The sequence below is a fragment of the Centruroides sculpturatus genome, unplaced genomic scaffold (genome assembly GCF_000671375.1).
Source record: "Centruroides sculpturatus isolate CEXI.00-Female unplaced genomic scaffold, Cexi_2.0 scaffold1739, whole genome shotgun sequence".
Classification (NCBI taxonomy): domain Eukaryota; kingdom Metazoa; phylum Arthropoda; class Arachnida; order Scorpiones; family Buthidae; genus Centruroides; species Centruroides sculpturatus.
In genome coordinates this window covers 42,530-55,155 of record NW_019386079.1, presented here as the reverse complement: position 1 = coordinate 55,155, position 12,626 = coordinate 42,530, and the positions used below count along the sequence as shown (strand labels likewise).

Here is a 12,626-nt window from a genome sequence, read left to right as displayed (position 1 = left end):
TCGTTAGGATAAAAACTTATAGTTTTTCGTCGCGAATATTTAATTCTTACAGGTTTATGAAGCGTATAAGTTACTTGAGAAGACAGCCATTTTTTAACAACAGATCGCGGCAAATTTGATTCTTTAACTAATTTACTCACATTACCAAAAGACGCTGGAGATTTAGGATTATAGTATATCGATTTCAAAAGTTTTTCCATTCGAGATTTTTCTTCCTCTTCCTCTTAGATTTTTTCGACTGATGAGAGAAAATTTCTTCGGCAGTTTTTGACCGATGTTGATTGATCGAATATTTTTTCCGGTGATGTCGCCAAACTTTTGTTTCCGATCCACTCTTTAGGAATATTTATTTTCTTTAAGCCATCAAAAAAGTTTTTGAAACCAACGGGAGGTAATGCAGTTTTCCTATTTCTCATTACATACGAAACTAAGTCTACTATATGACTCCCGATAACAGGTTTTCCATCGATTGTTAATTCACCTTTAGAATTCCATCCGTAATGACTTCGATCCAACTTAGCGATTAAATGAGGTATATATTTTTGATATAATTGAGGTACCGATAAAATTATTTGTTTCATAAATCCGTCATCATCATCATCAGTCTTTTCTTTTGGTTGAGATTCTGTTTCTTCATTTTGGTTAGATACAACTGATACTCTGACAGGTTCTTTAGGAGCGTGAACTGTTCTCTGATATCTCGAAATCAATTGACTTAATAAGTTGACTTTATCGTCATCAGGTAAATTTGTACTCTCTAGTAATTCTTCGATATTAGAACCAATTCTTATTTCAGGCTTTTGATAACTCATCACTAATTCGTGAGGAACTAAGGCCATCTGCTTCGCTATTAGATTTTTTTTCCTATTACTTTACCGATTAACCCTCCTGCCATGGACAATAACGGTGCCAGTAGAAGAGGAATGAAATCCACCAGATTGATTAACCAAAATTTTTTTCTTGGTATTTAAAGGAACGCGTTTTTCGCTTAATTTCCTGATAATTTTTTTTTATATTTTCGTATTTTACGAACATCAGTGGGTATATTTCCTCTCCGCAAATTATCGCATATTTCACACAACACTTTAACTTGATTGGGAGTAGCTTCTTTCAATATTGCTTTCCATTGTGAAGGAGTAGTCTTCACTAAAAGCGCTGCATATGATAATTTTTCTTTACGTTTTTCATTTTATCGGTAAGTAAATCCAAAAAATACCTCGTTCGTCTGGAAAACAAGAATCTCTCACAGAAAATTTCTTATCTGTTTTAGGATGAAAATTTAATAGCAAATAACCAAATTCCTTTTCTGTCGCTTTTTTATATGCATCCATGAAAAAATTAAATTTTCCCGCAAAAGCTTGGCGACCTAAACAATTCACCTGACTCTCATCACGATTATTTTTAAATAAAATCAAATAATGTGTATTTAAACTTATATCTCTCATAATCTTATTTTTCGGAAACAAATTTTGCATTATTAAAACCACACTTACATTACAGTGATGAGATTCTGTCGTAAACAAAAATCTGTTTTTGGAACCAGGTCGTGCATCAGATCATCGATTATTATCAAATCCCATCCTTGAACAGATTCGGGTAAGCCGTACATAAATGCAATATCCTTTTCTTCTTGAAAAAACGGTAAATATACGGAGTAACACCATAAAATCTTCTTTGGAGGATTTTCATAAATTTTGTTGTAAATCATTTTCCTCACCAATGTGGTTTTTCCAGATTGGGAAGGACCGGCAATTACTCAAGTACTAGGATGTTTGAAATACATATTAATCAACTTTGTCACCCTTAGAAAATTTAGAAAATTTATAATATTTCATTCCTGGACTTATCTCTTTAAACACTACTAAAGTTTTCTTATCATTTTCTAAACATATTTCTCTCATATCTTCCGCACACCCTTCGAACGAACCGTATAATCCATTACATACTTCGTTAATTCTTCCATCCTCGCCAACAATTATAAAACCGTATTTTCCTTCTCCTTTCCAAATATCTTTGACTTTGAAATAGCGGAGGATAAATGGAAAATTATCGGGAACATCGAACAAGAAATTTTTTACCGCAGAAACGCAAGCGTCCAAAGTACGGTACAGAATTGAAGAAGATGAGTATATTTTATAGTCTCCGTAAGTAACCAGAAAACTGTACATCCCCATGATTGCAGCTTAAATATAAAACTAATTCTCTTTAAAAAAGTAACTTATATAAAATACTCACCAATCACATGTTCATTAAAAACTAACGGCCAATCATATTTTTTTTAAGAGCAAATCGTTTTTTTATAAACTCAGTCGAAGTTTTAACAGTTGTGTTATCGTTTTGTTTATTAAATTCTTATACAAATGAAATATAATCTATACTGTATCGGTCTTTATTTCGATATAATTCAAAAAAAATTTTTTAATATTAAATTTATATACTAAAAAAATTTTTAATATTAAATTTATATACTAATTAATACTAATTAATTTTTATACCCCAGAATGCATCATTCCTATACTACTGATAGGTTATCTCTGCAAAAGGCAAATATCATAATTTCAGTCGGAAAATATATCTTACAGTCTGGAAATGATTAAATGATACCGCTATGAGCCATTACAGATCGGTCAGACATACATTTATTTATGAACATAATATTTCATCAATTAGTTTCTAAACATTTAAAGTGTTTTGTTAATTTATAATTGAGGTTAAAAGTTTAAACTTAATAACTCATTAGGTTATGCAGACATGTACTCATGTTCAACTTCTAAACCTTTCTCTATAGTTGTTTCATAATAAAAATTTAAAAAAATACACTTATTTCTATTTTATTTGAAAACAATAAGTCTGATTAATAATCAGCGTATTTGCTATTTGGAATTACAGTTTCAAAAACAATTATAATGCAAATGTATCAAATTTTTATTGTAAAACTTTTCAATGACACTTATCTGTATAAACTATATTAATGTATTGTTAAAAACAATACGAAAAAACTGAAAAATATAAAACGAATAGATACTTTACGAATTTATGTATGCCTACGCTGAATTGTTGCTTCAGAATCCTATGAAAAACTTCCTAATTTATCTGATTGCATGCCTAATGGGATTTACCGTATGGTTATAAGTAAATAACAAAATTCAATCATTCTAATTATATCTTTATGTTAGTAATCGTCATTTTATTTTCACTTTTAAATATAAAAACGTGGGTGTTCAAAAAGTTCTTTGAAAATAGTTATTATTCGTAAACAGAATGCTATATTTATAATTATTTGATTCCGGCATATACTTTTTGAGATTTATTTTATCAGCATTCATCTCTAGCCTCATCAGACATTTTTATTCCCAAATTAAAACAAAACAAAAAGAGAGATATTAATGATATTCGCTGGCAGTTGATAGATCAAGCGAAACGTTTTGTTTGGTATATTAGAATATACGACCGGGATGCTTACTGGGAGGATTTTCCATGAAAAACTAGCCAGTTTTTAGGTAATATAAACGTGAAGAAAACCGTGAAAACTCCACGTGGCCAGCCCGTTGACCAGGCACGAACAACTACCAGTGTTCAGTGGTTTTATTCATTCGGTCACTGATGGTCACTGGAGTGAAACGTCGTGCAGTGCAGTGGCTAGAATCAAGAAGCAGTGATTTTTCCAGAAGGGCTTATAAGGATGGCGACATCATATGGAAAAATATTTTAACTTAAATGGAACATACGTTTAAAAAAATAAAGCGCTAAATTCAATTTTCTGTCTTTCTATTTACATTTTCCGGGAACTTTTTGAACGCCCCTTGTAGTTCCAATGTTCATACATACGTAGCAATCTTAATCTAACCTTGTCTTAAAAGGCTGTCTATTGTTAACCATATTATCCTTGAAGTTCTCGGAACTTTCTTATTTTTTAATTTTCCTTCCAGTCTCGAGAGACTAAATAAAAATATGGTGATCACAGGTAAACTCACAGCAATACCCAACCATACCTGAAAAATACAAAAAATTACTTTGTTATTTATTGTTTTATTAAATCAAAACTATATTTCTAAAATCTTACTTTTGTAATTTACATGTATTGTTGCTTAATAGATTTTAATAATTTCTGCAATTATGTATGTATGAAAGTAACTACGAAATTTTCTGGATGAAGTTTCTTATGTTAATGTGGTGAATCCAACTTTGGGTACTGATTTAATTAAAACAGTGTAGTTTCTATCAATTCTATATTATGTATTTAAGTGTATTAACTGTAATATAGTAATTACTAAAGTTAATTTATCCAATTAAAAATGCTGTATCGTCCACTAAATATTTCGCTGTTACCCTATGGGATTACCGAGATTGTACTCTGTTAGTTCTCCCTCTCCGATAAGAATATTTGGAATAAAAATTCTGTATTTACCGTTACTGAAAAAGGCTTGATAAATGCTGCTGATTTGTCTAAAGGTTGTGCAGCTCTAATGACGAATATGGGTGGAGTATCTGTTATTGCGGGTGAAGACAATGAACCAATTTCGTTTTTCGGTTTCCGTACAACTGGAATTTCCAAACCTATTTCCTGAAAATAAATTTATTTGATAAGTAAAATATGTTATATTATTCATTATTACGCTTTATCAAAATATTTTATTTCGGAATTATGAATACATAGGCATATTTATAGGTAACATTGCACAGTATATAATGACTAGTTTTATTAATTTCTTACGTAATTTTATACATTACATACTATAACTATTATTTCTTCTATTTCAGAATCGGTAGCCTCACTACAAAAGAAAATCATTACCATTTTTTCTTGTATTTGTTGCTGTTGTTATTTAGATATTTGGAGCCTGTAGTAGTTTCATTACTTCATGATTAATAACTACTCTTGTGTGCTTTTATTGTTTTCTTCTTGTAGATGTAATTAATGAGTCTGATATTATCAAAAGATTATGTAGTAAATCTTTATTTGTTTGGATTCTTGACACTTTTCTTGCGTGTTCTAGACGAACTTTTTTATGTGCTTCTTCAGACCTCTGTCCAATTGGAAGCAAAAAGTGTTGTATTATTTCTGGACCATGTATAAGTATCTTGTGAGAAGTAACTGGCATTGGATACCAATTATACAAACATACAAATATGCTGGGTTCGAGAAACCATTTATAAATTTAAATTTAAACTAGATGATTCGGTGAAATACCTACAAAAGATTTAATTTCTTAATCGAACATTAGATAGTGACCTTCACCGTTCCAGCGCTGTCTTCAACTAATCAAGTTGAAGTGGTTTTTGAACAGCGATTAAAGTTGTTTAAAATTCATTATTTATTTTAAAATAAAGTTTTTTTTAAAAAACAGGTTGTTTAACGTTTAGATGAGATGATCAGGACCCCGATAGATTGCAATTTAAACTTTAGTCTTAACCCTCTTCATTGGTCTGTAATGGTCTGTGAACACCCCTTTGGACTAATTATTAGCCAAACCAGAAGCTTCGGCGAAAACTTGAAGTATCGTGATTTCGGGATCCACATCTAGCCCTTCTTTGGTAAACAGTCATTGTTACCATCCTATTCACTTCCGTCGAAACTGAAATAGGACACGTTGTCCATAACCACATCAAGTGTGTTTGATGTTCGAGACACTATCACGCAGCTTCCACGGAAGGGTTTTTGTATAACAAGTTCCTTCGTCGTGTATTTAGGAGCAGACATTCCCTTCTTGAAAATCACTTGACATTTCTTCACATCAACACGAATATGCCCGTCTGAAATGTTAAACTTTCTTCCCACTTTTCTAAACTTTCGTCAAACTTTTTCTAAGTGTTTTTCCTCCAATTAGTTCCTTCCTGTTCTTTTCATTCATTTTCCTCCTCTTTTGATCATTTGCCGNATATAAATTCATAAAAGTTATAAAAAAAATGAACGACTTTATATGGATAGTTGCTATTTGTTTTCTGCTTTGAATAATCGATACGTTTTGTTTCTTTGTTTTTTAATTGTAACCGAATTAATTTTTAATGTTACCGCAATACTATTAAAACATGTACCGTAACTTCTATTTTTTTCACAATGTAAATTTCAACTTAAAAACTCATATTATAATTAGATATAAAATTTTTCTAATAAATAATTATTTTCTTCAGGAGATTTCATACAAAAACTCCACGATAATGGATTCAAAACAGACATCAAATGCTTTCCAGAAGGTCCTTATTCAACACATGTTAATATATTTTTTATGTTTCCACCCGAAGAAATGTATTTTTATATAAGTATTGATAATTCAACTGTCACCATTGTCGAAGATAAAGTGATAAAATTTGTGAGCTTTAATTAATATTTATTTATTCTTTTTCTAGTTAATTAATTACATTTAAACAGTTTAAAATTAATAATTATATTATTTTATTTAGTGTCGAGCTGACGATATCGATGATTGTGAAGCATACGGATATAATAAAAATTACAAGAGAACAACTTTAAAAGGAAAAACGTTACCTATATTAGCTCGTCAAGTATTCTATATTTATTTTTCTATTTATTCAACTAGATTTCATTGATAAATTATCTAGTTTATATATCGAATATCATTATTTAAATAATGTACAGTCGACCCCCCTATAACACTTGATTTTTCCGTTTTATATGAATTTCGTGTTGTACGAGTCACTTAGATTTTACAAATACGTGAGTCGTTCACAGCCTGGCACACATATTTGTAAAATCTAAGTGACTCGTACAACACGGAATTCATATAAAACGGAAAAATCAAGTGTTATAGGGGGGTCGACTGTACATTATTTAAATAATGATATTCGATATATAAACTAGATAATTTATCAATGAAATCTAGTTGAATAAATAGAAAAATAAATATAGAATACTTGACGAGCTAATATAGGTAACGTTTTTCCTTTTAAAGTTGTTCTCTTGTAATTTTTATTATATCCGTATGCTTCACAATCATCGATATCGTCAGCTCGACACTAAATAAAATAATATAATTATTAATTTTAAACTGTTTAAATGTAATTAATTAACTAGAAAAAGAATAAATAAATATTAATTAAAGCTCACAAATTTTATCACTTTATCTTCGACAATGGTGACAGTTGAATTATCAATACTTATATAAAAATACATTTCTTCGGGTGGAAACATAAAAAATATATTAACATGTGTTGAATAAGGACCTTCTGGAAAGCATTTGATGTCTGTTTTGAATCCATTATCGTGGAGTTTTTGTATGAAATCTCCTGAAGAAAATAATTATTTATTAGAAAAATTTTATATCTAATTATAATATGAGTTTTTAAGTTGAAATTTACATTGTGAAAAAAATAGAAGTTACGGTACATGTTTTAATAGCATTGCGGTAACATTAAAAATTAATTCGGTTACAATTAAAAAACAAAGAAACAAAACGTATCGATTATTCAAAGCAGAAAACAAATAGCAACTATCCATATAAAGTCGTTCATTTTTTTTATAACTTTTATGAATTTATATCACAGTAAACAGTAAAACTCGGGTCTAAACTTTACGAAAATATATTCGTAACTAGAAAACAAGCACAAACTTTTACTATAAGAATGCAGATCATACAAAAGAGTCCATGATTTTTACTGGTTCTTCTTCGCTTGTTTGTAAAGTTACTATAACCTTCAGTAACTTCAGTATAATTTTTTTTAAAAACCAGAAAGAAAATCACACAACAGAGGAGAGTCAATTTTGCTGTGTAATCTTCTGTTCTTGAGATGTGAAAAAATAAATAAATTTAAAGATTTTAAAGTTTATGTTTGTCTTCTAGTTACTTATATGAATTGTTATCGCGTCAAACTGTACAAATATTCGATTTTTAACATCAATAAAATTTATCAATTGGAGAAGATGATGGATATTGAATAATTTTTCTTTGTTTCAAAGTAAAACAAATAGTTTTAGTGCATAATTTAACCCAGGTATTAACTCATTTTAACTGAAGAAGGTTATAGTATGATGTAGGCCTATATAATTGTGAATTCAATAAGAAATTATTATGATAAGTGTTCTCACAATCGATAATCATTTAAACAGATTAATATTTTAAGATATAAAATTTATTAAATAAAGTCTTGAAATGTTATTGCTGGACTTTTTTAGCATTCTTTGTTTATTTTCATTCCTAATAATTGCTACCATTACCTTTAAGTCCAGATTGGTTTGGGAGATGTTAAGATGGTGGGGCCATATCTCCCGAATTAATTGTCCGATTTTCTTGAAAATTTCTAGAAACATTTCTCCCTAATACCCAAGCCTTCATATAAAATTTCAGAAAATTTCAGAAAAAGATACGTGAGTTATTAACCTTCAAAATGGGTGAGAACATTGCGCTCTCTACACACACTAACATTCATATATACACAAAATTTCCCAAATTTTTTTGCATTTCTTGACGTTTAAAGGTCACCCGAATGCACAAATGTAAAAATCTTGGGTGGGAGGCCATTTTTTGTCCGGTTGTTATACTTTCTCTCTATTATATATAATTGCAGGGAGGGAAAGTAAAAACAAGAAAGCAGCCAATAATTATGCAGTTAATGGTAATAGTAATATGAATAATATATAGTAATTTGACGTTACAATTCGAGATTTAAGACTTTATAAATTCTTATATAAATTATTTAAAATAATTTAAAATTAAATTATTCCAATGTTTTTCTAAGTATAATTGAAAATTTAATATAAAAGGTAATTTTAAATTTAATTAAATAATAAAATTTAATTGAAAAATTACTTACTGTGAAGAGGATTATCACAAATTAATATAACAACAACATATGAAAAATGTAGAAAATACATACGTATATTATTCTTCTTATAACATTAAAAATATTAAATCATCAATTTTTCTGAAAAGACATGTTTATATTTTAAAATATAAATATTAACGTTATTTTTATAATTTAAATTTATTATATTCAAAACGAGAAGAAGCTACATCATGATTTATGAAATAGGCCTATATATATTGAGGTAAAGGAATACAGACAAATAGAACGATTATATTTTATAATACGAAGTTCTTTATTAAAAAAATAAGAATAAGAAAATTAGCTCTTATTATATTCCTTAAACAGATTTATTTCTAATTATGTTTACTTCATTTTTCGTCATGAAAATGAGCATAAATTCCATCTACCCCAAAGACCTACTTATAGTATAGTTCTTGTTTACGGCTTTTAGAAGGTTTGCCTTGTCGTTCGCTGACAGTAATTATTTTTAGTGTAAAGATTAATAATAAAATAAATTTTCTCTTACAGAATATCTTATGAAATTGTCAATTTGAAAAAAAAAAAGTAAAAAATATAAACAGAAAGAATAAATCAACTCTCATTACTAGTGCCTTTAATAAGAACTAATTATCTTAGTTCAAATTTCTATTATTTTAAATATTACATATAAAATTGATATTATTTCTAGATAACAATTGAAATAATCTTTCTTACATACTTTTAAATGAGTTAAAGTTAATAAGTTTACTTACGTTTTTAATGGTTTAAAATCCAAAGAACGTATCTCTAACCTCTCCTTTGTTAGAGAAAGTATTGATATGAATTCTACAACGAGATTTTAATAATACTGGATCTTTCTTTCTTAAATATGTAATACAAAATACTGTATCAAGTAGTTACATAAATTATTTAAAACTTTACAATCACGCAAATATATTAATATTAATTAACCTATGTCCTTTTCACTGTTGTTTATTCTAGTTTTGCATAATAAATGATTTAAGTTTTTAAATACGTAATATGAAATTTATTTTTCATAATTTTCAATGATTAAGATAAAGTAAACTTTCAAATTTAATGTAGTTTAGCACTGTACAGTACCTATAACTGGATTATAATATTATATGCTTCAATTCATTCAAAATTTGGAATAATCTAGTGTAAACTACTTATGTATTAGTACCATTTTTATAAACGATCAAATGCTTACTATGCACATACATTTTAATATATAAACTACATACACAAACATACGTAGAGGTGCATATAAACGTACAGTCGACCCCCCTATAACACCACTGATTATTCCATTTTATATGAATTCCATGTTGTATGAGTCACTTAGATTTTAATACATGAGCTGTGAACAGCTCATGTATTTGTAAAATCTAAGTGACTCATACAACATGGAATTCATATAAAATGGAATAATCAACAGTGTTATAGGGGGATCGACTGTATATAATATATGTGTATAGTAAATAACACTTACAATTTAAGAAATGTCTGTAAATATTTAGTAATTTTTGATTTAAAAAAAAATCTGTTCGAAATATTGATAAAAGGATTCGTATTAAAACCCTATTTATAATTAATTATTTAATAAAAAGAATCAATTTTAACGTACCTGACATGCTAACAGGTATTGTTTTCTAATATGCATTTGTGTGTAAAACTGAAGATTATGAGAAGAAAGAAATAACAAACTTCTATAAAAATTATATTATATTTTTTTTTTAATAATTTTTTATAAATATATTCTCAGATATTTTCAGTAAATAAGTTTAATTATTTTTAAATTTAGAATTTATTTGCTTTGTTGTTGTTGTGTTACTGTTTTGTTTTCATGAAGTTAATATTTAAATAATCATAATAAAGTCTACATTATTATTAATTCATGATCGTAATTTTTCATTACAATACAAAATCTTCATTAGAATTTAATCAATATTTCCTGTGCACAATATTTACAAAATTATTATGGTTTAGTTTAACTATTTGTATGTTAAATTCATTGTTTATTCCTTAATAGAAAAGTAAAGAATAAATAGTAAAAAAAAAAATTGTAGTTTCTTCGACAGTTGTAATTTTAAATATATTTATTTTCACTAGACTTTTATTTCTAATTTCACTTTGTTTTCACTTTTAAAGTGGCCCCGAATATTGCAAATAAAAAAAGAAGCTATTAAATGAAATAAAATAATGAATGAATATAGTGAATATTTTAATAAAGACGATGAGATAATCTTATAATTGTTCGAATTGTACACGTGAAAAATTTACAAAAAATTAATTTATTATATAGTAACTTATTAAACGTTCCTCTGCTCACGTTGAAATGATTAACTCTTTTTCATCCTGAGTTTTTTCATCATCTTATATTCCTTATTCTTTTGTCCCATTCAATTAACTTACAATTATAACCACGTCTTTTCAATTCTTCCCTTTTGTCGACAATCGAATGCTCGTTGTTCTTTTGTTGCAGACTCTTTTCTTTTATGTCTTTTTGTCTGTGATTTTTTCCTTTCTATCTGGTCATACATGTTTGCACTTATACCATTGACTTTTTACCTGTAATATTTATTTTATATATATAAAAAATTCACTATTTTGATTATAATAAATTTTTATTTTATCTGAGATAATGATTTTTCGATTATTTGAAGGGGCATTATTTGTATTAACGTACTTATAAAAGCATGCACGAATCATTTTGTAAGGATATTAAAAAAATTCAATAGCTAAACAATAAAATATGTCATAAAACAAATTATTTTACGTTTTTAAATTATAAATAAAACGGAATAACTTATTAAAAATGGAGTAAAAAGATAAAGATAGTATATCAATACGTCATTTAATACATGGACACTTTATTAATCTTAATTATAATGATTAAAATTTGATTGTAATTTCGACAATTAAACTACTGGAATCTTTTATGTAATGTTTATAAGAAACCTTAGACTTAATAAATCTTTCAAAAGATAAGGTTTTAGAAAAATGATCGGTAGCCATTTTCGATCGATCTTGAAGGTACAGATATTGAGTTGGTATGACGTTATAGATCGAAGAGAGAATAATAACTAGTTGTAGTGCTTCTAATTGTTCAAATTAATCAAGAAAAGATTTTATATCTTCTCAATTTCCAGAAATGAAACCAAACAACAGAAAAGGATTGAAAAAAAAGTTGACATAAGAGCTATAAATGTGACTAATTTTATTCCTCTTTTTATCTATTTACACTGTTTTGAGACTAGTTTAAAGCTTCAACTTCATAACAATCATCGTTGAAAAGAGCAGAAAAATAATAATAAGATCATTTTAAAAAATGTCAAGAGAATTTCTTTCTATTTCTTTTGTAAAATATTTTTTATTCTGAATTTCATTTTTACTCTCCCAGTTGTTATTTATAAGAGAGAGAGAGGATGGAGATCGGTTTAAAAAATGATCTCCCCCCCAATCTAAGAATTTTACATCTTTGGGACTCAGAGAAGCTTAAAACGTCGAGAAATATAGAAAATGTTGATGTTTTCTCTGCGTGTACGTGTGTGTTGGAGGCACGATTTTTCATCTACACTTTGAAGCTTAATAATTCCTGTGACTTTTGTCGAAAATTTCTAAAATTTTGCAGGGAGGCTTGCATTTTAGGAGCAAATGTTTATAGAAATTTTCAGGAAAATTAGACCAATGGTTCGAGAAATAGGGCTTTCATAACTCTGAATCAATCCGAAGACATAAAGATAATGGTATTAATTGTTAGGGATGAAAACAAATAAAAAATGCCAGGAAAGTTTCAACAATAACGTTTTCAGCTTCTTTTAAATTGAAATATACCATTTTTTTTTCTTATAATTTTCAAA

General features: G+C 27.7%; 1 protein-coding gene and 2 long non-coding RNA genes across 3 annotated transcripts in view; 1 reads left to right on the top strand and 2 right to left on the bottom strand.

Moving 5' to 3' along the window:
- LOC111613463 overlaps positions 1–4,569 on the bottom strand; it is an 8,626-nt gene extending 4,057 nt beyond the window's left edge. Inside the window, exons 1-2 of the mRNA XM_023354819.1 lie at positions 4,409–4,569; positions 3,848–3,992 (exon numbers count right to left, since the gene is read on the bottom strand). The gene's annotated coding sequence lies outside the window, so the exon portion shown is untranslated. The remainder of the gene's footprint in view (positions 1–3,847; positions 3,993–4,408) is intronic.
- Positions 4,570–6,124: 1,555 nt separating this feature from the next.
- LOC111613462 lies at positions 6,125–6,453 on the top strand. Its single transcript, XR_002754771.1, has 2 exons — positions 6,125–6,311; positions 6,403–6,453. It is a non-coding gene; the product is annotated as an uncharacterized LOC111613462 (long non-coding RNA).
- Positions 6,454–6,924: 471 nt separating this feature from the next.
- On the bottom strand, positions 6,925–8,829 carry LOC111613456. The gene is made up of 3 exons (XR_002754770.1): positions 8,770–8,829; positions 7,067–7,245; positions 6,925–6,975 (listed from the first exon to the last, which is right to left on the bottom strand). It is a non-coding gene; the product is annotated as an uncharacterized LOC111613456 (long non-coding RNA).
- Positions 8,830–12,626: the final 3,797 nt, after the last annotated feature.